Source organism: Sorex araneus, chromosome 1 (genome assembly GCF_027595985.1).
Source record: "Sorex araneus isolate mSorAra2 chromosome 1, mSorAra2.pri, whole genome shotgun sequence".
In the NCBI taxonomy this organism is placed as follows: Eukaryota; Metazoa; Chordata; class Mammalia; order Eulipotyphla; family Soricidae; genus Sorex; species Sorex araneus.
In genome coordinates, this window is record NC_073302.1 from 283,487,367 (window position 1) to 283,514,852 (window position 27,486).

The following is a 27,486-nucleotide window of genomic DNA, read 5'->3' on the forward strand; positions in this document are numbered from 1 at the left end:
GAGAAAATCTACAGGTTAATGCACTTGTCTTGCTTCGGGAAGACCCTGACTCAATCCCCTGCATTACATATGGTCCCCAGAGCATATAGGGGGTGATGTCTCAGAACCTAGCCAGCAGTAAGTCCTGAGGGCAGTCAGGTGTGTCGCAAACACCAAAAAAAAAAAAAAAAAGAAGAAGAAAAGATCATGAACTCTACATTTAAGAATTGATCATGAACTCTATATTTAAGAATTGTGTGTATATGTAGGGCATGAGCCTTATGGTACTTATTGAGGCCTCACTTAGGCCATAACCAGCATTATCAGTGGTTATGTGGTACCAGAAATCACACTCAGGGCCTTGTATATGCAAGCGATATGCTTTACTGCTTTAGTTACATACCTGTCCCTGTTTCTGACTTCTTATTTCTTTTTTTTTCTTTTTTTGGGGTCACACTTGGTGATGCACAGGGGTCACTCCTGGCTCTGCACTCAGGAATTACCCCTGGCGGTGTTCAGGGGACCATATGGGATGCTGCGAATTGAACCCGGGTTGGCCGAGTGTGAGGCAAAAGCCCTCCCTACCCACTGTGCTATCTCTCCACCCCATTGATTTCTTATTTCTATCACTAACATGTGGGATCAATTGCAAGTTGGGACTAATTTTCAAGTTTTTAAAGAAAAGATGAAAATATCATAAAAGACAAGACATATATGCTTCTACTTTTTCTACATCTGAAAGTGAATATATATATGCGTATATGTGTATGTGAATTAATTATGCATGAATAGCTACACAAATACCTAATTCTAAATTACCTGAAGTTATCAAATTGTGAAGATACATTCCAGAAAAAAACAAAAGGTAAACTCATTTTTGACTTAAATTTATCTTGTCTGCCAGAGATTGCTGCTCTTGACCCTAGGTCCCCTGGGGGTATTCAGGCCTTCATAGACATCATTTCCTGCCACTCTCTGTTGACACCAAACAACTTAGCTATTGGTGGGCTCTCAGGGTCAAAGTCTATGGAAAGATCAATGAAGGGTGCAAACAATCTTACATTGCTTTGTCAGAAGATTCACTAGGTAAGAAAAAATAGGATGTGAGTCTCAAAGGTAGACTTTTGTGTGTGCACTTCTGGCTTCAGAAACAACCAATATAACCTCAACACTTACTATAAATAAATCATCATCAGAACAATAATCAGAGAAATGTAATCTGTCCTCTCTAAAAGTTTGTTATTTTCCTCAGATATATGCGTGTATATATATCTTTATATACACATACATAATAATTATATATGTTTAAAGTGTACAACATCCTATATTTTGCTATAAGTATACTTTGTGCAATAATTGACACAATAAGACAATTAACAAATTTATCACCTGATAAATAAACAGCATTTCTTAGTGTAACATTTAAGTTTGAGAGAATGTGAAGAAAGAGAAAGTCTTGTACATTTTTATGGAAATTTACAATAATATAACTGTTCTGAAAAAAATCAGCATAAAGATTCTTAAAATATTAAATAACCCTAAGGCCCAGTAGACATGGTCCTCAGGCAAGTAACAACAACAATTAAACTAAAATTACTGTGTGACCTAGCTTTTCATTTCAATCATCATTCCAAAGGAATTGAAACAGTATTGAGTATTGGAAGAGATATCTGCATTCTTGTGCCTCCGTGTTCAGGGGCTAGAGAGATAGTAAGCTAGGCAAGGCAATTTCTTGCACACAGCTGACCAGGGTTCAACCATGACTCAGCATGTATTTGCCTACGCCTTTCTAGGAGTAATTCCTGAGCACGGAGTTAAGAAAAAGCCCTGAGCATGGATGCCAGGTGTGGCCCCAAAACAAAACAATGGAATGAAGTATTCTTGGTAAGAGACATAGTGGAGAGCCAAGAGTAAGTCCTGAGCACAGTTGTTCTGGTCTGGCCCAAGGCCTGCAGTGCACATCAAAAAAAAGAAAAGAAAAGAAAAGAAAAAAAAATTCCAAACAAGCAAATGACACACCACCAAAAAATTGTTTCCTTGCAAGATCAGGGAGATTGCTTAATGGACTAGAGCATGTGTGCTATATGCAAAGTCCCAGATTCAGGCGCTGACACCAAATAGTCCCCTGAACACTTCTAAGTGTGACCTGAACAATCATCAGATGTAGCATCAAACAAAACTTGATCCCCTCACTGAGCATCCCAGCCCTCAGTGCCCGAGCACTCCTCGGGCAGCCCAGAGACCCGATCTCCAGCCAGTGTCCAACGGGCTCCCATTTGACCCAGCAATAGCATTTCTGAGAATATATCCCGGAGATGAAAAAAGTATAGTAAAAATGTCATCTGCTCCTATATGTTCATTGCAGCACTGTTCACAATAGCCAGAATCTGGAAAAAACCCGAGTGCCCAAGAACAGATGACTGGTTAAAGAAACTTTGGTACATCTACACAATGGAATACTATACAGCTATTAGAAAAGATGAAGTCATGAAATTCACATATAGGTGGATCAACATGGAAAGTATCATATTAAGTGAAATGAGTCAGAAAGAAATGGAAACAGAGAAAAATTTCACTCATTTGAGGAATATAAAGTGACAGAATGGGAGACGAACACCCAAGAATAGTAGAGATAAGTATCAAGAGGAGTACTCCACAGCTTGGAAGCTGACCTCACATGCTAGGTGAAGAGGCAGCTCTGATAGAGAAGGGATCACCAAGCAAAGGGTGCTAGGCAGGCCCACTAGGGATGGGAGATACGGACTGAAAACAGACTATAGACCAAACAAGATGCCTACTTAATATCTGTAGCAAACCACAACACCAAAGAAGAGAGAGCGAGCAAATGGAAATGCCCTGCCACAGAGGCAGGGTGGGGTGAAGGGGACAGGGTGGGGGTGGTGTGAGGGATGCTGGGACCATTGGTGGTAGAAAATGGGCACTGGTGGAGGGAAGGGCACTCGATCATTGTATGACTGAAACATAAGCATGAAAACCTGTAAGTCTGTAACTTTGTCTCACGGTGATTCACTATTAAAATAAAATAATAAAAAATAAAGAAAACAAAATAAAATTTTACAACTCTAAGAACAGATGAAATCTTGCAGTACAATGCAGCATGCCCCAAATTAGAGGTTATCATCTTAAGTGAAATAAGTTTGATGGAGAAGAACTAATACCATCTCACTCACTTGTGGCAAGGGATAGATATAGTATAGATATAGTGTCAAACAGTGATAAACGCCTAGCCTTGATTTACAAATGCTCATAATACATATATATTACACAGCTGTGAAGTAATCAGTAGGCAAGAGGGAGTAAAGAAGTAGACTGCTTGGGGCTGGAGCAATAGTACAGCAGGTAGGGCATTTGCCTTGCATGCAGCCAACCCAGGTTTGATTCCCAGCATCCCATATGATCCCCTGAGCTCTGCCAGAGGTGGTTCCTGAGTGCAGAGCCAGGAGTGACCCCTGTGCATCACCGGGTGTGACCTAAAAAGAAAAAGAAAAGAAAAGAAAAAGAAGACTCTTTTTCTATAAGATATGGCAGTCGAATATCCTATAAGGTTCCTACAGAAAAATGAGTTTAGATAAAACAGAGAGAAAAATAAGAAGTGACATAAATAGTGTGAAAGGGTCTCAGGAACATTATTGATGGTGAAATTCAGCTACTAGATACATTAATACCATAAGTGTTAATACTATCATAATCATTATTACCAAACTATCTTTTTAAAATTTTTTAAAAAGAAAAAGAAGGCCTTTGTGCCGCCACGCGAGATCGACCCCAGAGGCAACTGAACCACTTTGGACACGAGCGGCGCCCCAAAATGCCTCCAAACTGTGCTCAGAGCTACTGGCCCAGGCTCGGCCATCAGGGTATGGTCCTTTCTCTCTCAACTCTTTCTTTTTGAACGCAGCGAGGCAACAGCCAGTTTTTAGACTATGCAGGAAGCCCGGGAAAGCCGATGGGGCGGGACATCCGGATCCGCCCTGTGCCAATGATATTTAAGCACAGAGCCATGTGGGGACGCTCCTTTTTGCCGCCACGCGAGATCGACCCCAGAGGCAACTGAACCGCCAGCGAGTGATGCAATTACCAAAAGAATTTTCCCTGGACTTCATATAGAAATACAAAACCGCGCGGCCGCGACAGCCTAATGTCATCTAATCATCAACAATATGAAATGGTTCCTTTGTAACGGGTTGGACTTTGGGGGGACCATAATAGGGTTAAAGTTTGTAGTGATGTGTAATTTCTGGCTGTACTTTCCCTGGACTTTATACAGAAATTCAAAGCTGCGAGGCCGCTGCCATGACCTAATGTCATTTAATCATAACCAATATGAAATGGTTCCTTCTTAACTGGTCGGACTTTGGTGGGAAATCCTAACAAGAATAGTAAGTCTCTTGCTGAAATATTGAAGGCAATCAAAGTGGTAGCCATCTCTATAGACTGAACTAAGCCATATCCCCACGCTGGCTGAGAAGAAATATCCTTCTTTCTTGGGAAGAAACGCGGTGTGGCGTTAACCAGAGTATGATGTCCATTAAGCTGACACGGACCTGGTAGCGTGGGAATTGGAATACAAGGGAATAAATTATTATGTACTTGAAACAGCGGGACGCTGGTGGATCCTCGAGCTGGGGCCGATACCAGCGTATTACTTTTGGTTTCAGAAAGGGCTGGCAGACATTCTTCCAGACTATCAACTAAGCCAGAGCCCCACGCCGGCTGATGACGGGAAATAACCATCTTTTTCATTTTTTTTCCCTTTTGTCAGGCAGCGTGGTGATTACTAAACAGGCGTAAACTCGGTGGCGCGGGATGAGGCAGGGGGAAGAAATAGAAAAGTTATGTAACAAACAGTGGGACTTAATATCTCTACATTCTCAGCAATGGAGAGCTATCAAATTCTTCCTTGACAGTAGGACTGTCTTTTCTTTTTTGGGGGGAAACCCTAGCAACAATAGTAAGTTATGTGTTGAAACATGGAATGTAACCAAGATAAAGCGTAAACAAAGTGAAATTTATCACTTTCAAGGGCGGGGACTGGGGAGGCGGGAGGGGGCGGGAGGTATAATGGGGTGGTTGGTGATGGAATATGGGCACTGGTGAAGGGAAGGGTGTTTGAGTATTGTATAACTGACATAATCCTGAGAGAACTATGTAACCCTCCACATGGTGATTCAATAAAATTTATAAAAAAAAAAAAAAGAAAAAGAAGTTTTTCTATAAAGAACTGCAAAAGACACAGAACTTCTAGGAATAAATATAGAATCTGGCAGAAATTAGACTTATTTTCAAGAAAGAAAGATAATTATCTAATATTAGGATACATACATGATGGTTCCAGAAATATATTTATAAAAGAAGACATTCTAGTTGCTATCCTCCGATTACTATTTGAGATGTACTACACCAAGATGGAAGAGGGAACCTTAAAGAAAGGATATTGAAGTTTTAAACTGAAAATAAAGCAGGGAAATATTTTGTAGGGATCCTACAGAAAAATAAGTCTAGATAAAACAGAGAAAAAATGCATCCAGATAAAAGTGTCTGCATTTGATACATCAGACATATTTTGAAAAGTTTTCCATACATTGGGGCAATTAGTGCCAATTAAACTGCCAAATACGAACAAAGCAAGAGAATAGTACCCTTTCTAATGTAATACTCTTTAAACTATTCTAATTTAATATTAATTAAATATTATGACTTAGTTATTTCAAGAACAGAAGTAGTACAGATGTGTACTATATATGTGTTGGTATAATATGTTTATGGCTAGAGCGATAGCACAGCTGTTGGGCATTCACCTTTCATGCCGCCAACCCATGTTCGATTGCTCCGCCCATCTCGGAGAGCTTGGCAAGCTACTGAAAGTATGGAGCCCGAGTGGCAGAGCCTGGCAAGCTACCCGTGCATATTGGATATGCCAAAAACAGTAACAATAAGTCTCTCAATGAGAGACGCTACTGGTGCCCGCTTGAACAAATCAATGAGCAACGGGATGACAGTGACAGTGATAATATGTTTATATATATACATGTGTATATGTATATATGTATATGTATGTATGTACTGTGAGCTAAATAAGCAAAATCATATACTGTGTTAATAAAACATGTGGTATAAGTATGTTAAGTATAAATATGAAAGTTATTATAGGAAAAGTTTGTCTAAGAGACTAAAATAGCTGACATCAGGAATTTGGAATTAGGAAATGAAAAGTTATGAGACTTCTTTCGACTATTTTACTATTATATCTCATTTATTTCTGGTCTTTGGGTATCTGTGGGGCTTAGCGTCTGTTTCCATTTTTATTCACTGGGCATCTCCCATACCAATTTTTTAAAATTTATATAGTTTTACTTTTTAGGGGTGAAGAGTAAGTCCCAAAGGGTAGCCAGGGAACTGTGAGTTCTTCCTGACAATACTCACCAAGGTACTGTGATGACTTAACGATGTGGATCATCATGAAAGTTGTTCAGGCCTGACTGTGTGGGGGACCACCTGGGCCACACTGGTAATACATGAGGCCTCTAGGACTACACCTGAGTGTCCAGAAAGCCCATGGTCCCAGTCATGCAACCTGAATTAGATGCATGCCTGTCCTATGCCCTTGAAACAGGTATTATTGCTTTAAGTGCACAGACCATGAAATGTCTTAAACCATATAATAAATGCTCAAACATTTGTCTACTTAATGCTTTAAAGCTTTCAGTACCATGCATGTTTACAAGGAAATATATATATTTTCAGTGCCATTTGTAATATGAAATGGTTGGAAATAGACTAAATATATATTAATAGATACACTGGGAAGTAAAATACTACAGTTTTATCATGAGACATTATCTTTATGGTCTTTAATATCACATTATTCCTTCTTATACTTTACGCTTCAAATATTGCCTAAACTAGTCTCATTTATGGGGCAGGCCAGTCATATCTTAAACTTGTGTTCACCCAGAGAGAGAAGACACTTTCTATTTTTATTTTGTGCTTCAACTAAGTACACCTACTTCTATTACATGGTAGAACAGGGGCCTGGCAGTTGACAAACTCTTGTTCCAATACAAACACCTAAATAAAAACCTTTGTTGCAAGCAAAATATATGTCAATATTCTGAATGCCTCATATTTAACAAGAGCAGATTATTGGTAGAACACCTAAATGAATGAAGTAGACTTTCATATATAATTAATAAAATTCTTTTACAAAGCACATTTTGGGTACAGATCAATGACAATTTAGCTTGAAGCCATAAGGCTAAGCTCCGTAGCAATTCTTAATTATTTTTGCACCAATCAACTGCCTATTCAAGTTGTTACAAATAATAGTGATTTTTGAAAAATACTTTTGAAATTTCAATCCATTACTTAGTTTAATTATTAAATCCATCCCATTTTCTAAAATTCTCACATTTTATTGCCAGGAATATGATGCTAATGATAATCTTATGTCAGTTTGTATCAAATATGTTATAAAAATTTCCATACTTAGTATCAAATAATGCTATAAAAGTTTATGTACTTAGTGGATTTCAAAGTTTATAGAATTGAGCAAAAGTGTTCTGTACATATTATGTACAAAAATCCTACTTCCCTAACCTACTTGAGAGAGAAAAAGTTAAAAGTGTTCTCCATCATGTGGGAAATGTACTTTTTCTTGTTTCAAATAATTTAAATTCTAAAGATCACTGTACATTCAGTACAGAACTTGTTTCTATGGTTACCTTGTAAAAGAAGAATGAATATTATTACACACAAATCCACTATTTTAAGAATGACCAAAAATTGTAGGAAACCACAAGAGAATTTCCATTACTTTAACCCGAGTCATTACAAAATTAGATGAACAAATATTAAGAGTTACAAGGGGAAGTAAAAAGGGGGAAATAAAAATTAACAAAGAAAAAAATAAACAGAGAAATCTTTGACACAATATGCTTTGTGTTTGCATGTATTATTAAACTATGTAAGGAAATATAGAAAATGTGATAGGAAGACAATGGGTTTTAAGGTTCACCTTCTGTATTATGTATCATAAATTTGAAAATGTATTCCTTCTCTTCCAACCTTTATAATAATACTAACCTTCTATTAATTATTACTTCACAGTTGATAAGCAATTACATTAAGGGAAAATAAGATATGAAACAAGAGAAAATTGTGAATCTTGCATTGAGATATAGAAAAAAATTATGCTATCAAGTTCTATTTTAAGACAATTCATCTTTTCTTAGTACTTGAAAAACCAAAATGAATCTATATGATAATCTTAAAATACAAAGACAAAATCACAGATAGACAATAGATTCAAGAGGTTGACACATCCAGGTTACATGCTACAGACCATTCAAATACATTGTTAAATTTGTTATTAAAAGTCATATATATTCTATGAAACGTAAGGGTATACGCAGGGAAGTAGTGAGTCACATTATTTTCTGAACAAAGCTAACTGAAGTAACAATTCCAGAGTACACTCTACCATAGCTTTAATGAAGCTGAAGAAATACGCCCAATATTGCATGTCTTTAAAAGGATAAGTAAAATGCTGCTTAGGAAAATGGTGAATAGGAGGCATGTAACATATAAAATTCAAGAGAGCAACTGGTAGATGGAATGAAATGTAGTAAAGGGTGATGCCTGTGTTACCCTGGTCTCCTGAATACAGGGAGAAGAAAAATAAAAAAGAAGAGAAATTCAGGTGAGGAGGAGAACAGGAAAGGGAACTAATAAATGAGCAGGGTTCAGAGATCTCAAGTACATTGATAATTTGGGATAGCGATATAGTTATATGTATAAACTACAAACTCAAGAACACTGAAAACATGACATCCAAGCTACAACCCCCAACACTAAAATCTTCCTGTCCAGATGGCAGGTTGGGATGGTGTAGGGTACAGGAGAAAACTTGGGAGCACTGGTGGAGGGAAAGTGGGAGCACTAGTGGAGGAAAAGTGGCAATGGTGATAGGATTGGTACAAAAACACTGAACGTCTAAAATTCTACTATCAATAGCTTTATAAATCATGGTTCTTTAATTAAATAAAAACATTTTAAAATGTAAAAGTATCTTAAAATTCTATAGAATACTGAATAATTAGGTGGGAAAATAATGCATAATTAGCTTTATAAAATTTTTATAGTTCAAAAACCAGAAAATTATTATTTATTAATATGATACAATATAATTCCAAGGGAAGTGAGGATAGAGGAATAAAAGAGGAAAATGCAGAAGATTTTGAGAGCACTGAAATGATTCTCTGTGATATTACGCTGGTGGATACATGTTATTCCTTAGATACTTATAAAAAACCTGGGGCCTGGACCAATAGCACAGCAGGTAGGGCGTTTGCCTTGCACGTGGCCGACCCGGGTTCAATTCCCAGCATTCTATATGGTCCCCTGATCACCACCAGGGGTGATTTCTGAGTGCAGAGCCAGGAGTAACCCCTGTGCATCACCAGGTGTGACCCAAAAAGAAAAAAAAAAAAAAGGAAAACCTTTTGAATATCAAACGCCAAGATTGAATCATAATATAGTAGGGATTCGGGTCAAGATGTTGTGTGAATATAGGATTATATGTGATCAAAAATGTTGTTTTTGTGGGGCATGTTGGAAGTGGGGAATGTGATGGTTGGCTGGGGACATGAGAATGTAGGAATTCTCTAATTCCCCACTCATTTTACCATGAACCTGAAACTGTTTTTAAAGTAAAGTTTTAATTTAAAATATTTGATTGTGATCAGAAGAGACTTAATTTTAGAACAAGTAGTAATGAGGAGTAGGGAGGAATTATTGCATTATTAGCTAAAGAAGGACATTCCTTGAATTTTTCACTAAAAATGGCTGTAAAGTCAATGGCCTTGTGTTCACTGGTAAATGAGACAAAGACCAAGATGAGCTTCAGAGTGTGTAAGCAATGGTTGGTTTTGATTACACCAAAGCTGTACAATTCATTAGATACCATGATAGATATGATAGATAATGATGGTAGAAAGAATCAGAAGCTAATAAAATGATATCATGACCACAGAAAAGAAAGTTCTAGTGGATAGAGAGAGAACATCTACAACAGGTAAGTCACTGGCCTGGCTAGAATAAGACCAGGTTTGGTCCCTGTACCACATATGGTGCAAGAACAGGAGTGATTCTTGAGCACAGAGTCAGGAGTAAGATTTGAGCACAGTATGGCATGGTGCATGTGTGTGCACAGGCATACATAATAGTTTTCTGTCTATGACAATAGCGCATTGCTGTACTCACATGCATATGAGAGACAGAGATCTATCTGTGTAGAACACAGAATAATTCGATGTCTATGTCCAATCAGACATGCCTTTCAGTAGAACCTTTGTAAGAGAACAGATGACAGTATCTCAGATGGACTTAATGTTTGTAGAAATAGAGCCAATATGCATTGCTATGCTCTTTATCAGAAGAGTGATTAAAATTAGAAGAAGCTCAACTCCATCCTTTTTAGACAACAGAAAAGACGGACCTGAAATCAACTTTGCTGGGTCTGCTTGCCTGCTTGTGGGCATACATCCAGAATTAACCGTGGGGAGTCTGATCCTTGGAAAAGACCAGCCAATGCTTGCCAACACGACTTCTCTCAATACAGAATTAGACTACATTTCTCCTGACCCAAATTATGTAAAAATCATTTGGCTAGCTGCATTTTCCAAAAGGTCACTTAGTGAAAAGATGAATCTGTTCAGATCTATTAGCAATAAAAAGAATGAATTAAAATTAAATGATCTACTTTCAAACTTGCTTATGGCTAGAACCGTCCATTTTTACCTGAAACCCTTTTGAAAGAGTTGGGAAGATAATGTTTGAATGAATAAACTAGGGAAGGACTCTAGACATAAAAGCCCACTGTTAGAGAGTAGAGATTTTGTACCATATTTATATTTTAATGAATGGAATATAATAAGCTCTAGCATATAGTAAGGAAGGTAAGCTAAGTGGTAGAACAAAAAAAGAACAGAGAGGCTTCTGTGAGGATGCACACATTTTCAAGGACTGCAAACCTTCCAATTTAATAAAGAGCATGATTTCAATAAACTATAAATATACTCTCTTATCTGTGGAAAATTCTGAAATAACCTGACCATAATTAGGGATCTCCAGAGAAATAAACACATTGGAGGCATATACAAAGGGAATGACTGAGAGTGTGGGTGAATATTGTAGCACTGTAGCACTATCTTCCCATTGTTGATCGATTTGCTTGAGTGGGCACCAGTAACGTCTCCCTTGTGAGACTTGTGTTACTATTATTTGGTATATTCAATAAGCTGCAGGTAGCTTGCCTGTCTCTGTCGTGTGGGTGGGATACTCTCAGAAGCTTGTTGGGCTCTCTGAGAGGGACGAAGGAATCGAACCTGGGTTGTCCATGTGCAAGGCAAATGCCTAATGGATAGCTCATTGGACTTCTAGCGATGAGGGTGAATATTATTTTTAAGAATTTTATTTTAGTTATGTTAAGATACTTTAAGAAATTGACTTGAAGAAAAATACTAGCTGGCAATTTCAACCCCTTCACAGAAGCTGGCAGGCTGGAGTTTCCTGAAACAGTCAATATTCCAGTTTAAGTCCAAAGATCATCTATTGACAAAAGGCCCTCTTCCTCCGGGGAAGTCAGGCGTTTTCTTCTCTTCCTCTTTTTTCTTTTTCCCCAGTGCAAATACCACCTTTACTTCCTCTATTTACCAGGTATAAAGGTCTTCTTCTTTTTTTCTTCCTTTATTTTTATTAAAGAACTGTGCTTGACAAAGTTACCGATAGTTGCATTTAGGCATACAATAATTCAACACCAATCCCTCCACCAGTGTTACCTTTCCTCTACCAGTGTTCCCAGAGTCCCTCTCCATCCCAACCCTCACTCCATCCCCATCTGTCACCTTGACAGGCACATCGCATAGTTTCAACAGTTGCCACTTAGATCTCACGTTTTCAGTTCTGTTGGACCTGTGATTTGGGTATGTGACTATACCCCTCACTCACATCCCTGGTATAACTGAAGCCCTGATGCCGGTTAACCTCTTTCTTCTTGTTCCTGTCTTCTCCCCTTTATTTCTTTTCTTCTGTCTGTCTCCTCCCTAAATATTGGGGTTGAAGAAGAGGATCAAAATATCCCCCTTTTACTACAATACATTTCTGTGTAATCACAAAATGAATGAGTGATCATGTTGGCAGTGGTGGAGTGGTCTCTCTTGCGCTCGGTGCACTCGGTGGCCTTGAGCCCGCTTCTCCCACCCAGGTCTCCAGCCACCACTAAGACACGCATGAGGAGGAAACAGGGCTGCCAGGCTGGTTGGTGATCAGTTGCCTTTGTTCCATTCTCCCCGCACGCCTGTTCCAGTCTCACGCCACCCCTCATTCTTGTCTCCTCCTGTCTCCCATGCTAGTCTCCCCACGTACCGTACCGTCTCACAGCCTTAGTCTTGTCCTAGGTGACAACTACACTAAGGTCAGGTAGCACAATCAACATAGGAAAGCCCTTCCTTCAGAGGGAAGCTCTTCCAAGATAAGACAAAGATCTCCTGCAGCTAGGATATGTGTCAGGGCAGGGGCCAAATTCCATCCAGGGGTGTGTCTTCTCCTTTCCTTAGTCCAACAGCCATTGAAACATTCATCTTAATTCTAATTCTTTTTTTTTTTTTTGCCTTTTTTGTTCACACCCGGCGATGCACTGGGGTTACTCCTGGCACTGCACTCAGGAATTACTCCTGGCGGTGCTCGTGGGACCCTATGGGATGCTGGGAATCAAACCCGGATCGGCCGTGTGCAAGGCAAATGCCCTCCCCACTGTGCTATTTCTCCAGCCCCTTAATTCTAATTCTTAATATTACTCTACCACACCGTACTCATAAAAAGTGTTGTGTGGCAGAGGTGCAGTTGAGGTAAATTATATAGCATACTGTTAGAGAAAAACTGAAGGTGTGATCAAGATTCGAAGTTGAATTATATTATTATTTGGAAGAGTAAATTCCTCCTGGAGTATTCCTTCTGAAAACAGGTCACCTGGCCATACCAGCCACAGAGTTCCAGCTGAATTTAACAATCATATGTCATTTTCTCTCTTTGACATGGTTGATTTGGTTCATCTGAGTTCATTGTTTCTTGAGCCTTTCTCATCCAGAGATGAGCTTTAGACACTCTACAGTAGGGAAGCTGCGGGTGTGGGGTCTCAGAATGTAATTGCACAGGGCCATGCTACTTGGGTTTTCAAGGGAGACCAGGCTAGAGGAGAGAAAATAAGCACACTGCAAAAAGAAGAAGAGAATACCATGGGCTCTTTCATTGCCCGTTCCATTTGCTCCCAAGCTTCTGCTATATTCCTGCCTTCCCTCCAGCTTGACTCTTGAGCACTTCAGAGTTCCCAGACTATGAAATACTCCCTAATCCCTAAACCTTTTTCAGTTGAGTCTCCATCATTTGTTATTTATTAGAACACACCATTAAATTAAACTGCAGGTAGGAAAATTAAACATGTTTAGTTCTCAAAATGCTAACTTTATTTTTTTCTGTTTTGATTACCATAATCCCTTCATGCATAACTGAACGCTATTTGGAAATCTGGACCTCAAATTCATTCACTTTCCCTTTGCACTCAGAAGCTGACAGGGCCTCACTAGTTCTGTTGCTTCCTGCGTCTTTTAATAATATGCCGCATCTTTTTATTGCCATTTTCTTTTATTTAAAAAGTGACATATAAGCCAATTGGAAACAATTAAAATCACTCAAAAAGTAAAATAGAAAAAGTGAAGACTACCCATAATTGCTACCACCAAGAAGGCTCTCAATAGTTTTACAAATAATTATAGAAAGAATGGGCTGGAGACATAGCACAGCAGGTACGGCATTTGCCTTGCTGTGGCCGACCCGGGGTTCGATTCCTCCGCTCCTCTTGGAGAGCCCGGAAAGCTACCGAGAGTATCTCATCCACGCAGCAGAGCCTGGCAAGCTACCATGGCTTATTCAATATGCCAAAAACAGTAACAACAAGTCTCACAGTGGAGACGTTACTGGTGCTCGCTTGAGCAAATCGATGAGCAGCTGGATGACAGTGATACAGTCATTTTTTATGGACACAGTAAGAGATACATTAAGGATAGCTCTCCTGGGGACATCTTCCTATAGACCCCAGACTACAGTGCTCAGGCCAGATTAGTCTTTCCTAAGCCTAATTCAGTTGGGGGTCTTCCTAATGTAATTCAATTGTTACTCTTTGGACCATGACAGAATTTGTCCATGACCATGCTTTTAACTTATAGTTAAGTATTGTGGTGCTTGGCCTAGCCTGTTTCAATGCCAGCATAACTCACAGCTTGTCTTGGGTCCATCCAATCCCTGACCAGGACACTGCTTTTGGGATCCTAGGAACTAAGGGCAACAGAGGCATAAGTTGAGCAAATGGATGCCCAGGAGTGAATATTATTTGGAGTCAATTAACTCCCAAGAAATGAAAATATAGAATTAACTGTCTTTCTGTATCTATATAAAAAAAAGACCATTGCTCTGAAGTAAACAATATAAAGAACATAAGGGAAGGAGAAAAGCAATATTTCACTTACAAATATAAAATCAGAGATTTCTGAGGAATTTGACTTTGCAAGTCATAGGCACCGCTTAGGGGAAATAAGTGATTAACTGGTAGAGAAAGCAGAACATAGAGAAGTTAAAGATAAGCACAGAGGAATGAGAGTGCCACAGGAGCACTGTGAATGGGTGCAATCCAACAAACCCAAGCTTCCTGAGACCAGGAAAAAGGACAATCTAATGTTATCCTACACAGTTGCTCATTCATTAGTCTATATTCAACACATAAGTGAGATCATACTGTGCTTGGCTTTATTCTGGTTTACTTAGCTCAGCATGAAGTATTACAACCTTGTTGCAGCAAATTGCAGTATTTCATCATTCTTTGCAGCTGCATAGTACTCCATGTTGTATGTATGTATGTATGTGTGTGTATATATATGTATATATATTTATATACATGATTACATACAAACTTTATTATTGATTTTTTCCAGATCCTGAATGTCATCTGCATTTGGAGGTAATTGCATCGAATTACTATAGTAACTTAGTTAGGATAGTCATTTAATAATATTGATTCTTCCAATTCATGAGCATAGGATATTTTCCGACTTCTTGAGGTCTTCTTCTATCTCTTTCTAAGTGATTTAAAGTTATCATTGTATGGATCTTTTGTGTCTTGTGTTAAGCTTACTACTAGAGACTTGGTGTTTCTATATACTATTTTAAATGGGATAGACTCCTTGATTTATAAGCCATTTTCTCTGAATGTCTTTAGTTTATGGGATGAAGCCCCACCGAATTAAGAAGTCATAGCTTTAGTTACACTATATTATTTTGTTTGTTCTCACCTAAAAAATAACTTCATTCAAACACTTAGAGCAACGTTTGAACAAATATCAGGTTTCCAGTGTTAACTAGTATACAAAATTAACCATCTCCTAACTTTTTTTGGATTTTTTTTATCTTATTCCAATAAATGATGTTTGATGGTAAAAGTAATAGTAGTTGATGAAGGATGGTTATTATCTATTCTTTTTAGCTTCTAGATTTACAGTAAAAAAAGACTGTCCAAAGATGAATATATGTATGTATATGCATTCATCTTCTGACATATCTATCTATCTATCTATCTATCTGTCAGAAGATTTGCTGGAAGTATAAGAAAATGGAGACTGGTCTTGTTCCAGAGATTATTTGAAAAATTCTACAATTTACCAATGAGTTTTAAAATAGGACAAGTCCTACCTGACAGGTATAAGACTAGAATATGTGCTGCTAAAATACTTATGAATTATCTTCAGACACACTCATCCTTCCATTTTTAGAATGTGTTCAGAGCCTACACTGGTAATGCAAATTCTGTGGTAACCATCAATGAAACATCACAAAATGTATTTTGTTGTGGCCAGAAAAATAGTATAGCAGGTTGGGTGCTTGCCATGCATGTGGCTGAACTGGGTGCAATCCCAGAACCCCATGATTCCCTGAGCACCTCCAGGCATCATCCCTGAGCACAAAGAGAGAGAGTCAGGTATGGTCCTTGAGCATGGCCAGGTGTAGCCCCAAAACAAAATTGGTTTGCAGCTATGGCAGTCTACTGCTGTTGGTTCTAAAAAAGCTGTCACCTTTGCTAAGAGGATCCATATTCATTCAGGTATCTCTTGGAACGATCAAGATAAAATTCTCTAGTACCCAAGAAGATAGTTCTTCCGTTGTCTCTAGCACCATCAGAGATGTGACTGTGTGGCACCAATCCCAGACAGGGAATTTTAGGCTGTGCGACTCAGTGAGGGATGAAAAATATGGATCCCTGGAGTTTTGAAATAATCAGGTTTTATAGCCTAAGGAACAGCTCTTAGTCCAACTTTACATCGTGTGGTATAATGCATTTAATTTTATTTGAAGACCGAAAGGAATAGGGCCTTACTGTCTCCAAATGAAATGAAACACTTGGGGTGAATCTCTGCTGGGAAAATCAGCTCGGAAATTAGAGCTAATGGTAATTTCCTATAAGAAAATCGCCAGAGGAAAGGAGTGGCAAAGAAGAGAACAGAGAACAAAGTTTTCTTCTGGCACTGAAGATGTAGCAAGGGTCGGTAGTCAAACTGTACAGGTGGCCTCTAAACGCTGGAAAAGCCATGAAGAGCAGATGGGTGCGGGAATCATAGCTTCACCTCTGCATGAGTTTTAGGAGAAAAGGAGAATCCTTGTCACGTCCACCCTGGCAGCCCGGAATCCCCTCTTCGCCTTGCAGCTGGGAATGCAGCTGCAAGAGAGTATCTCGCCCGTGGCATATTGGATATGCCAAAAATAGTAACAATAAATCTCACAATGAGAGACGTTACTGGTGCCCGCTCAAACAAATCAATGAGCAACGGGATGACAGTGACAGTGACAGTGATGGTAGCCAAAGGTTGGAAATTGAAAACCACTTACCAATAAACATGGGACTATTTATTGTTTAAGAAACAACTGTTCTCTCCTCATAGTTACAAAGTGCTTAGATAAAGCTTCTTGCACAGGATTGTGGTACACATGCTACATATTACTGAGGATTCCTTGGGACCACCTGTGTGAAAGCTCTGAGGGAGAATGGGTAACTGCCATCTGAAGTGACGTTTGTGTGAGGAACAAAGTCTTCATGACCAATAACAGCAGGCGGCTTCTGTGGTTTCCCATTCTAATTTCTAGTTATGGGATCAAACTCACTCAACAGCTATTTTCATCATCCATGCCCGGCCACTCACATCAGAGACAGGTAAACAGGTATGTGCTCTGGTGGAATGGTCAGGTTCTCAAAGGATAAGCAATGGAGTTGAATGGAATGCATGTTTTATCCAAAATATTGAATATTTAGCTAGACAAGAGTCTTATGGGCAAGAGTTGATCATGCCCTGTTTCGTGATGGAAGATATCTACTTCAGTTAGACACATGAAATTTCCTAGAGGTTATATAACTAGATGGCGCTCACTCAAAAAAGAGACACAGAAATTGATATAGACAGGGTTTGAAGTTTCCCAATTCCAATATTATAAACAATAAGGCATTGGTTCTAGCCTTTTATTTTTTTTTGTAAGTGCTAGCAAGGGACTGAATGTAGAAAAAAAAAGCATCAAACTTCTAATCATGTGATACTGACTTATTAGCTAAATAAGGCTCATGTCTCTTCATGAAATTCACATAACATGTTCAATTTCATAAAAAAAAACTTTATGAATATTGTGTATGAACAGGTACACTCAGAGAATTACATCACCACATGACTAAATACAAGCTCTGGGGAAACAGTTCATTGTGAAATGTAGGCTCTTTTACTACCTTGATTCTATTAAGCTGAGAAAATCTATCTAATGAATAATATGATATTCACAAACAACTTCTGAATAGGTGAATTGGACTGGTCCAGACACAGAACAATATATAAAAAAGTGTAGAGATGGGTGAGAAATCTGTAGTCAGTGTTGTGTGCTGGAGCTAGAGGATGCTGGGGAGGGGATGGAGAGAATGAACACATAATCCGCTGAAGTAATTGCAAGGAGAGAAGAATGAGTCATTCTAAGCAAGGACAGCCTTTGAAAGGGAGTCATAAACAGAATTAGCAATGATTATTAACTTCCATTTGTATGCTACACAATGCGGTCCAAAACATTTCCTCATGTTTTATCTCAGTTGATAGGAAAACAATCCTGAAAGTTAGAAAGGCAGGTATTGTTATGCGCATTTGCTATGCAAGGAAAGGAATAGGGAGAGGTTAATTGAGCCACTGGGGTCACATCGCTTGTTAGGAACCAATGCAGAATAGAGCTCAGGTTTCCAGAATCTGCTATGTATGTTAACCACCTCTGACTGCACACAGCAGTTTTACTGAACAAAGAAATTCTTCACTCATGTACAGCTTAGACAACATTGGCATTTTCAGCCATTCCTGACCTATTAATAACAATGATGTCACTTCCCTCTTCTCCAGCCATGAAATCACAGTACCCAGAGGTCATCTCGTTCATCCACCATCAATTGTGCCATAACATTCACCAGTCCAAGATCATATTAACCTTTTCCACAGTCCCATCAAAATGTTTATTCCTTTTGATCTTAAGGCCAAGCCTATATTTCAGAAATGTATGATGCTTGGAATAACTCAGTTTTACTTAAAAAAAAAACAACAACAAAGCAAAACAGGATCTTTCCTAAAGAATAGATTCTGACTGTTTAACCTCAGGCATACATTAGAAGAAAAGGATGTATTTACGTTTATTGCAGTCTTGTGTGATGTGTGCTGAAAAATCACCTTAAATACAGGAGAGTGTACTTTTCCACGTTTATTTCCCATCCAAACATATAATTTCTTTCTGTTCTGAACATTGAAATTAAATTCCACTATAATCAGTGCCAGAAAAGGGAGGTGAAAAATAGCTGCAGTTGGGTATCTCGTCACAACCTGTCAATACCTTCTGCTGATCAGCCCTGGGTTTGCCTATTAATTGTCAAATAATTGATTTTCCCAGGTCATGAGGGTGGAACGGAGGAGAAAACTCTCCTGTGTTTGCATCCAGGACAACGCCTGCTGCTTGAAATAACTGAACCCCCAATCCGAATACTTTTCCTCCGCATTCTAATTAGGTCTGTCCTCAGCCTCTTCCTTCTCTTCTTCTCCCTGAGTATCTCGAGCACAAGGAGAAATAATCTAATGTGGGAGTGAGCCGCCTGAGCTGAATCAAGATCTCCGCTTTGCCTAAGGCAAAACTGCACTCGCGTTTGCATTTGAATAAGTTTCCGCTTTTGAAGATCTACATCCCTCTCCCTACAATAGGATTATCATTGATTGTGAGGCTTGTGTGAATAAATGAGCCTTAAAAGACAACGACAGGACTTCAAGTTCTTTCAGCAGTGAGAATACTTGTAATTTGTCCTCTGGTTGGAGACTCAAAGTACTGCTGGCAAAACCTAAATTTGTTTAATGTTCTGCCTCGTTCCTCATTGGCTGCTTAATGGTTTTGAGCTCCTCAATGTACTCCATCGCTGGGTGATGGGCACGAGCAAACTAGCGGCGGTGTTCACGCTGCTTCTAACACTCAGTAGCGTGGGGATGCTGCTTCTCACATTATATGTCAAAATATCCGTATGCCATGCTGTAGTAAGCTACATTTCCTTTTTTCTTTTTTTTAAGTAAAATCAATACCCAGATTTTACTGGAGTTCCAAAGGAAATGGCAAGACACAAACGGAAGCAGTACAGAAAAGAACATCAGGTATGATCACAGATCTCAAAAAACCATGAGCATGATCACCATTGCTTCCTTCTTACCTCTTGTAATTGTAAAGGTAGATGCACTGCAGCACTGTCCTCTCATTGTTCATCGATTTGCTCAAGTGGGCACCAGAAATGTCTCCATTGTGAGACTTGTAACTGTTTATGGCATATCGAATACACCACGGGTAGCTTGCCAGGCTCTGCCATGTGGGTAGGATATTCTAAGTAACTTGCAGGACTCTCTGAGAGGGACAGAGGAATCCAACTCTGGTCTGCTGCGTGCAAGGAAAATGCCCTACCTGCTGTACTATCGCTCTAGTCCAGTAAAGGTAGATATCCTATTTAATCATTACGTAAGAGGGCATTGAGGCTTAGCGTTTATCACTTTCTAAAGATCACTAAGGGAATGCAGAGCTTGTCTCTCCTTGCAAGTTAGTTTTTTTTTTTTTTTTTTGCAACACATACAGTCTCCCAAATTATGCACTTTTGTCTAGTTGAGAAATAAGACACAGAAAGGGTGAGTCACACAGCATCAATGCAAGTAAGATGTCTAAGGCATTTCTCAGTGACGTGAGAGATTCCATTTAGTACCTGTGAGATTCCATTAGAGTATCTATATTCTGGGAACATAGTGAGGAAATATTTCAGAATATGTTTAACAAAGCTTTTTTAAACAATTAAAATGAAAATGCTCTTGAAGACAGGTATGTTTTGAGTGAGGTGAAAAAAATATATTATTTTGTCAGAGAAAAGGTTATTTGCAAAAACTGCTCAGGAGGGCTGGAGATAGTACAGTGGGCTGGGCACTTGCCTTACTTGCGATAGACTGAGTTCCATATCCAGCACCCCATATGATCCCCTGAGCATTACTTAGAGCGATCCTCTGAGTATATAGTCAGGACTAAACTCTGAGCACTGCCAATTGCGGTCCACTACTCTCCTACTTCCCAATAAACAGCAAAAATACTTCACTGCATATTTAAAGCAAATTGTTGAAATGTTTAAATAGAATGTAGGGCTTTCTATATGTTCCTTGAAATATCATATTTCTAAACATAACCAAGGAAAATACTACCCTGATGGTCATAGTAGAAGTCAAGTTAATACCGTGTTTACTAAATATTCTTCATTTCAAATGTCTGTATTTGAAAGTCTCATGAGTATCACCTTTCTTTCAATTTAGACATTTGTGGGGGTGGGAGTGATAATCCAATAGGTAGAGTGCTTACCTTGCATGGAGCCAATCGGTGTTCAATTCCCCAGAACGCTATATTGTCCCCTGAGTCTTCAGCAGTGATCAGTGAATGCAGAGCCAGGAGTAAGGCCTGAACACGACCACGTGTGGCCCCAAAACAAAAAATTTAAACTTTTACATCTATCTATATAATATGGCTTCTCTTAAGTAAATATCAGTACTTTTTTAAAGTTACTTGATACTTTAACTGCTGCTATCTGCTATCACCAGCATGTTCCTCCCTAGACTGTCATGTTTCTGAGACCCACGAAGAACTGTGAGTTGACCAAAACTCATGAGAAAATGACTAAGAAAAAAAAGAGTAAAAGTTAGGTGACTAGAGAAGTATCGTATACCAAAGCCCCCAAATGAATGATGCTATTAATAATAGTAGACAGGGGAAGAGGTAAAATTACTTTAGGAGAGACAAAAAATATACAGATGGTACACAAGTTGGTTTTGTTTATTTGTTTGTTTTAATATTTCCCACATGATAGGTACTCAGGATTTATTCTTGGCTCCTTACTCTTACTCTTTACCCATTCCACTGTTGTATGTCTCTGGTCCTCTACATATGGATATTCTTATCAAGAGTGAAAAGGAAAAATATTTCTTAATAATGCGACATAAAGAGCAAACATGGGTCTTATTTATTTCTTGAATATTTCCCAATCCATTTTAGTGGTTCTTGTGTTTAGATAAAGACTAGTACATGAAAACAAATCTGTTCATTGCAGTGCAAAAAATAAAATAGTTCTTTAATGCATGACAGAAAACCTCTAGGATGGTCCATTGTATGTCAATGTTTTCCCATGCGATTACATACCAGAACACAAACATCCACAGCTTAATTACATGGGAATGTTTTATTTATATATAATTTGCATAAACATCAGTCTCAGATGTTAAACATGATTATTATATAATTCTATTCAGCACTATGTGGTCCCCACAATAACTCCAGTTAATGTGTTACACTAGAGCTGCAATATGCTTTTCTTGGGAGAACTTTTAAAATGAACTTCTATAGCAGTTTCCAAGTATGCTATGCAGTGTTACTAACTCTTGTCACCATGTGATAATTGATGGAAGTTGGAGAGCAAAACCTCTATTTTGAGGCGCAGGATTGCCCCCGTTGAAAAATGTCACTCTTCAACAGATTCTTTTTTCCCAGGCACAAGTATAAGAACTTAGAGATGAAAGTCATAAATTTCTCAGGCGACCACAATGGTTAGATAAGTCCCTGCTCTCGCCCCTCCTCCGTGGTTCAGCTTATTTTTGTTCCCCTGAGATAAGGCCCACATGCTAATGAAGAGCTACTCAGCAAAATACTTATCAGTAGGATGCAGGCACCATCTGAACACTAAGAAAAACTATCCCATGCCTGACACCCAGACCTCAGTCATACACACAGCGTTTCACAAGTGGGGACTTACATTCAAGAAAAAGGTAGACAATTCCGAACCATGCACGAGGCTAGTCTTTTCAAAAGAAAGTATTACTTTTTACTAAAGGGGAAAGGATAAACAAGCATTGAATGTGTTTATTCTTTGCAAGCACCCTACTTTACTAATAAATGTTTCCTCTGCTTATAATTCTCTCAGTGAATGCTGGCATAAACTCTAATTCTTCTATGCTTCTCAGTGCATTCTTACACCTGTGGCTTCCACCAAGTTGAACTCCTTGACTTCTATATTGAAGGTTTTACCTTCTGACTATCTTAACCAATTTAATTGAGCCAGCACTGGCAACCCTCAACCTATCCTCTGCATCAATAAGATCAAGCTTTTGTTTGTTTTAGAATCCACTATAAATGAGATAAGACAGCACTCGTTTTTCCTTTAGTAGATAATGTACACCTGATCCATCAATCATGGATGTATACTAGGAAAATCCCTATGTCTTGGCTATTGTAAACATGAGGGATATCTCCATAGATACTTTTTCTTCCCTTGAGGGGGAAAAAGAGAGGCAGAAGTAAAATTTCTGGATCAGGGAATATTTCTATTGTTAATATTTTGATGAGCATAGGTATCACACAATAACTGGTAGCTACAAAATATACATTTTCATGGAAAGTGCAATTGATACCTATTTTTCATATTCCCACCAAAAAATATTTCTTGTTCTTTTTAAAAATAATATTTATTTTTCAAGACACATCCGGTGACACCTCCTTGTGCTTTTCATTGCATTTTCCTAATGATAACATGATGAACAGTTTTCATAATCATTCCTGTTGATCACCTCTAATTGTCTTTGGCATAGTGTCTACTCAAACGTTCTGCCTACTTTTAAATGTTTGGATTTTGTATGGAATTTATTGACTTTTGCTATGTTGAGTACTACCCTCTTTTTAGATGTATTAGTAAAAAAATTCTCCTGTTCTGAAGGTGAATGCTTTATATTGTTAAGAATTCTCTGGGCTGGGCAGAAGATTTCCTATTTTTTTTTCTATTTAACCTAATAGAATCCTACTTTTGTATTTATGCTTTTGCTATCTTTCCTTATGGTGTCTAATCCAAAGAAATTACGGCCAATATCAAAGTATTTTAGGCCTATGCTGTCTTCTTTGAATTTTATGATTTTAGGTCTTAACACAGAAGTCTTCCAGTCCCCAATACTTTTTGTGTGAGTTTTTGTGGAGGGTGTATTTGGTGGCCCATTTTTAGCCACCATTCACTGAAGAGATTTAACAAAGTCTTGGCTCCTTTGTTAAAAATCAATTGACCATATATTTAATGGGATTATTTCTGGTCTCTCCATTCTGTTCCCGTGATCCTTGATCTAATATTTGTTTCTTTTATTATTGTCGTTTTTGTTTGGGGGCCATGGCTGGTGTTGCTCAGAGCTTATTCCTGGTGGGGCTTAGGGACCCACATGGAGTCCAGTTGCACCGGAGACAGGAGGGTGCAAAGCAAGCACTAATCCTTCTATACTATATCTTCTTTTATTTTATTTTAATATAAAATTATTTCAATGGCTTTCATTTTATAATAAAGTTTGAAATCATGAAGTAAAGCATTACTTCAGATCACTTTGTTTATAATTGTGGACTTTTGTGATTCCGTACAAATTTCAATAGTGTTTGTCAGTGAATAATGCCATTGGAGTTTTGATATGATTTTAGTAAATCTGTATTTATTACTTATTTTAATATATTATCTATTATGCAATAAATAGGTAGCATATTATGTGTGTTTATATATTTATACACCACCACTGACCTCAGATCCTCTTTTCCTTCTTCCCTTTGAGACCACAGATCACTGATAGGTTGAACTGTCTGAACACTTGGACCCTTCTAGGATGTTTTATTGTTTACTTTACTTACTTTATATATAGCACAGCAGGTAGGGCATTTGCCTTGTATGTGGCCGACCCGGGTTTGATTCCTCCATCCCTCTTGGAGAACTTGGCAAGCTACGGAGAGTAACTTACCCACACAGCAGAGCCTGGCAAGCTACCTGTGGCATATTCGATATACCAAAAGCAATAACAACAAGTCTCTCAATGAAGATGTTTCTGGTGCCGCTCGAGCAAATTGATGAGCAACAGGATGACAGTGCTACATATATATATATATATGCACACACATATATATCCCTTGCTTTATATGTGGCATACATGTACATAATGTATGTATACATACATGCACACGTATGCATGTGTGTTTATATATGTATTTTATATACTTAATATAAACCTTATATTTATCTATAACTATACGTCAATATATTTGTAAATATATGTTTATACATGAAGCATATATTAATCTATATTGTATGTGAGCATAAATACTTTATTTTTATATTTTTACATCATCACCATCCCATTGATCATCAAACTTCTCAAGCGATCTCAGTAACGTCTCCATTCGTCCTAGCCCTGAGATTTTAGAAGCCTCTCTTTACTTGTCCTTCCCAACGATGCCACATTGGAGGCTCTTTCAGAGTCAGGGAAATGAGATTCAGCATTATTACTGGTTTGGGCATATGAATACACCATGGGGAGTTTGTGAGGCTCTCCCATGTGGGCAGGAAACTCCTGGTAGTTTGTCAAGCTTTTACATATTTGCATATTTATATCCCACATTTGAGAAAGATAATTCAGTGACTATTTTTCTTTTGGTTCACTTCACTTAGCATGCCATCCTTAGTATGGATACTTAATGTTTTACCAACCATCATTGACTATCTTTAGATTTATTTTTATCTATTTGTTTCAACATTATAGGTTTGTTGTACAGGATTTTACCTCCTCGATTAAACGTATTCATAGATATTTTAATTGTTTAGATACTTTCATACATGTGATTGCTTTCTCAGTTTCCTTTTCCAATAGTTTGTGTATTAGTGTTCATTATTGCAAGAGATTTTTATATACTGATTTTTTTTTTAACCTGCAGCTTACTGGATTTATTTATTGGTTATACCAAATATTTGTGTGTGTGGAATCTCTAGCTTTTCTCTGTCATCTTGAAATAGAGACAGTGTTTTTGGAGTTGGGTCCAGGGCCTCCCTGACTATGCTTGAGAGTTTTGGATCTATCCATGTTGATGCTAGGTGATCCTGATGGTTAAGTCCCTCCGCCTAGCAGTGTTTGGGTGCCTGGGATTCCACGTGGTGCTGAGAATTAAACTCGATGTCTCACATTTCCCAGGCATGCATTCCATCCCTTTGAAACATCTCTCTAGTCCAAAAAGAGTGTCTTACTTCCTTTTCAAATTTCTGTTTTATTTATTTCTTGCCTAATTTCTCTCTAAAATTCCCAATACCGTGCTGAAAAGAAGTGGCAAAAACTGGCATCCTCATCTTATTCCTGGACTTAAGGGGAAAGTTTTAATTTTTGTACTATTAAGTACACAGTGTTTGTTGCTCATTTTCATATGTGCTCTTTTTAAATTTTTATTTTATTGTATAAGGTTGCTCACGATAATTCATTACATTTGCTATTCCAACACAAATCCCCTACCATTATACCTTCCTACCACCACTATTTCAGATTTTCTCAACCACTACTCAAGCCTGCCCCTATTACAGGTCTTAAATAATTTATTGCTTGTTCTGAATAAATCTCTAAAAAATGATCAAAAAAGATTTCCTTAGAAGAAAGTGTGTGGGGATTGTTGTATCTCACTGTGGAGCCATTGAGCCCTGTATAAGAGTTTACTAACATGTTGTTATGGGTTAGAACTTGTGTGCTAATAATTTTTAACTGATATTGGTTGCCTTCTACCTTACATCCTATCCAATGGATACTACTCCTGGTACATCAAAGATGTAGAGTATGAGATGTCGTGCTCCAGGATTTCTAAAATTTTAAATAAGTTGTTATGGTTGGAGTTAGATTTTTAACTGGATGTTGACTTTGGGGTCTGAGGCATCTCTGAATCTTGTTGATCTCTCCCAAGATTTATTTGTGAGTCTCTGGATCATGGCCGGTAAATGAGTTTATACGGAGCCAGAGACAGTTTGTGGGCATGACTGTCAGGCTCCCAGAAGAACAGGAGCAGGGGGGAAAGTCACCCATCCTCTGACTCCACAAGAGCCTGAAGATTTCAGTATACTGCACGATATATACTCTTTGAGACTTTCTATTATGAATGGACAGTATTTTGTCAAATGCTCTTTTTAATGAGATGATCCTACTATTTTAATCCTGCACTCTCTTAATGGGGTATATCACGTTGATTTGCAGTTGTAGACTCATACTTGTAACATGGCAGTATATTCCACTTTATTATTATTCATGATGCTTTCAATAGATTGCTGACTTCATTTTGCTAATATTTTATAGGAATGTTTACATGAAATATATTTGTTTATGGTTTTCATTTCTCTGAGTTTTCTTCTTTGTATTAGATAACAAGGTAGTTATGACTTTATAAAATGAGTTGAGAAGTATTTGGATGCCTTTGAGAAAGATTGGTATTAATTTTCCATTAAATGTTGGGGTCACTAACTTGTGATCCCATCTAATCTTGGGCTTTTGCCTTTGTGGAGATTTTTAAAAGTTGTTCAATCTAGTAATTGGCATAAACAAGAGTTTCTAGTGTTTCATTATTATGTCATGTTTCCTTGCATGCTTCTAGGAATTTGCCTAATTATTTTGATTATTCATGGAAATTATAACTAAAAATATTCTTTAAAGGACTAGAGTGATAGCACAGAAATAAAGTACTTGTATTGCTTATGCCTGACCCCAATTTGATCCCTGGCACTGCGTATGGTTTCCCAAACAACCACTAGAAAAATTATATAGAAAATAATTGTCAAAAAGATTAATTGAGACACAGAAGAAATAATAATAATCAGTCATTATTACCTTGTCTAAAATACTCAGCAACTTTTTCTCATTCAAATATCCATGCAATGTACTGTTTCATCCCTTGAACTCTTTCCTTATTTGATGTATTATAATTCATTTATCTAATATGATAAATATCAGG

General features: G+C 38.0%; 1 pseudogene; it reads left to right on the forward strand.

Annotated features, from left to right (window-relative positions):
* Positions 1-10,020: 10,020 nt before the first annotated feature.
* Positions 10,021-27,486, forward strand: part of LOC101549170 (pre-mRNA-splicing factor SLU7-like) — a 32,168-nt pseudogene continuing 14,702 nt past the window's right edge.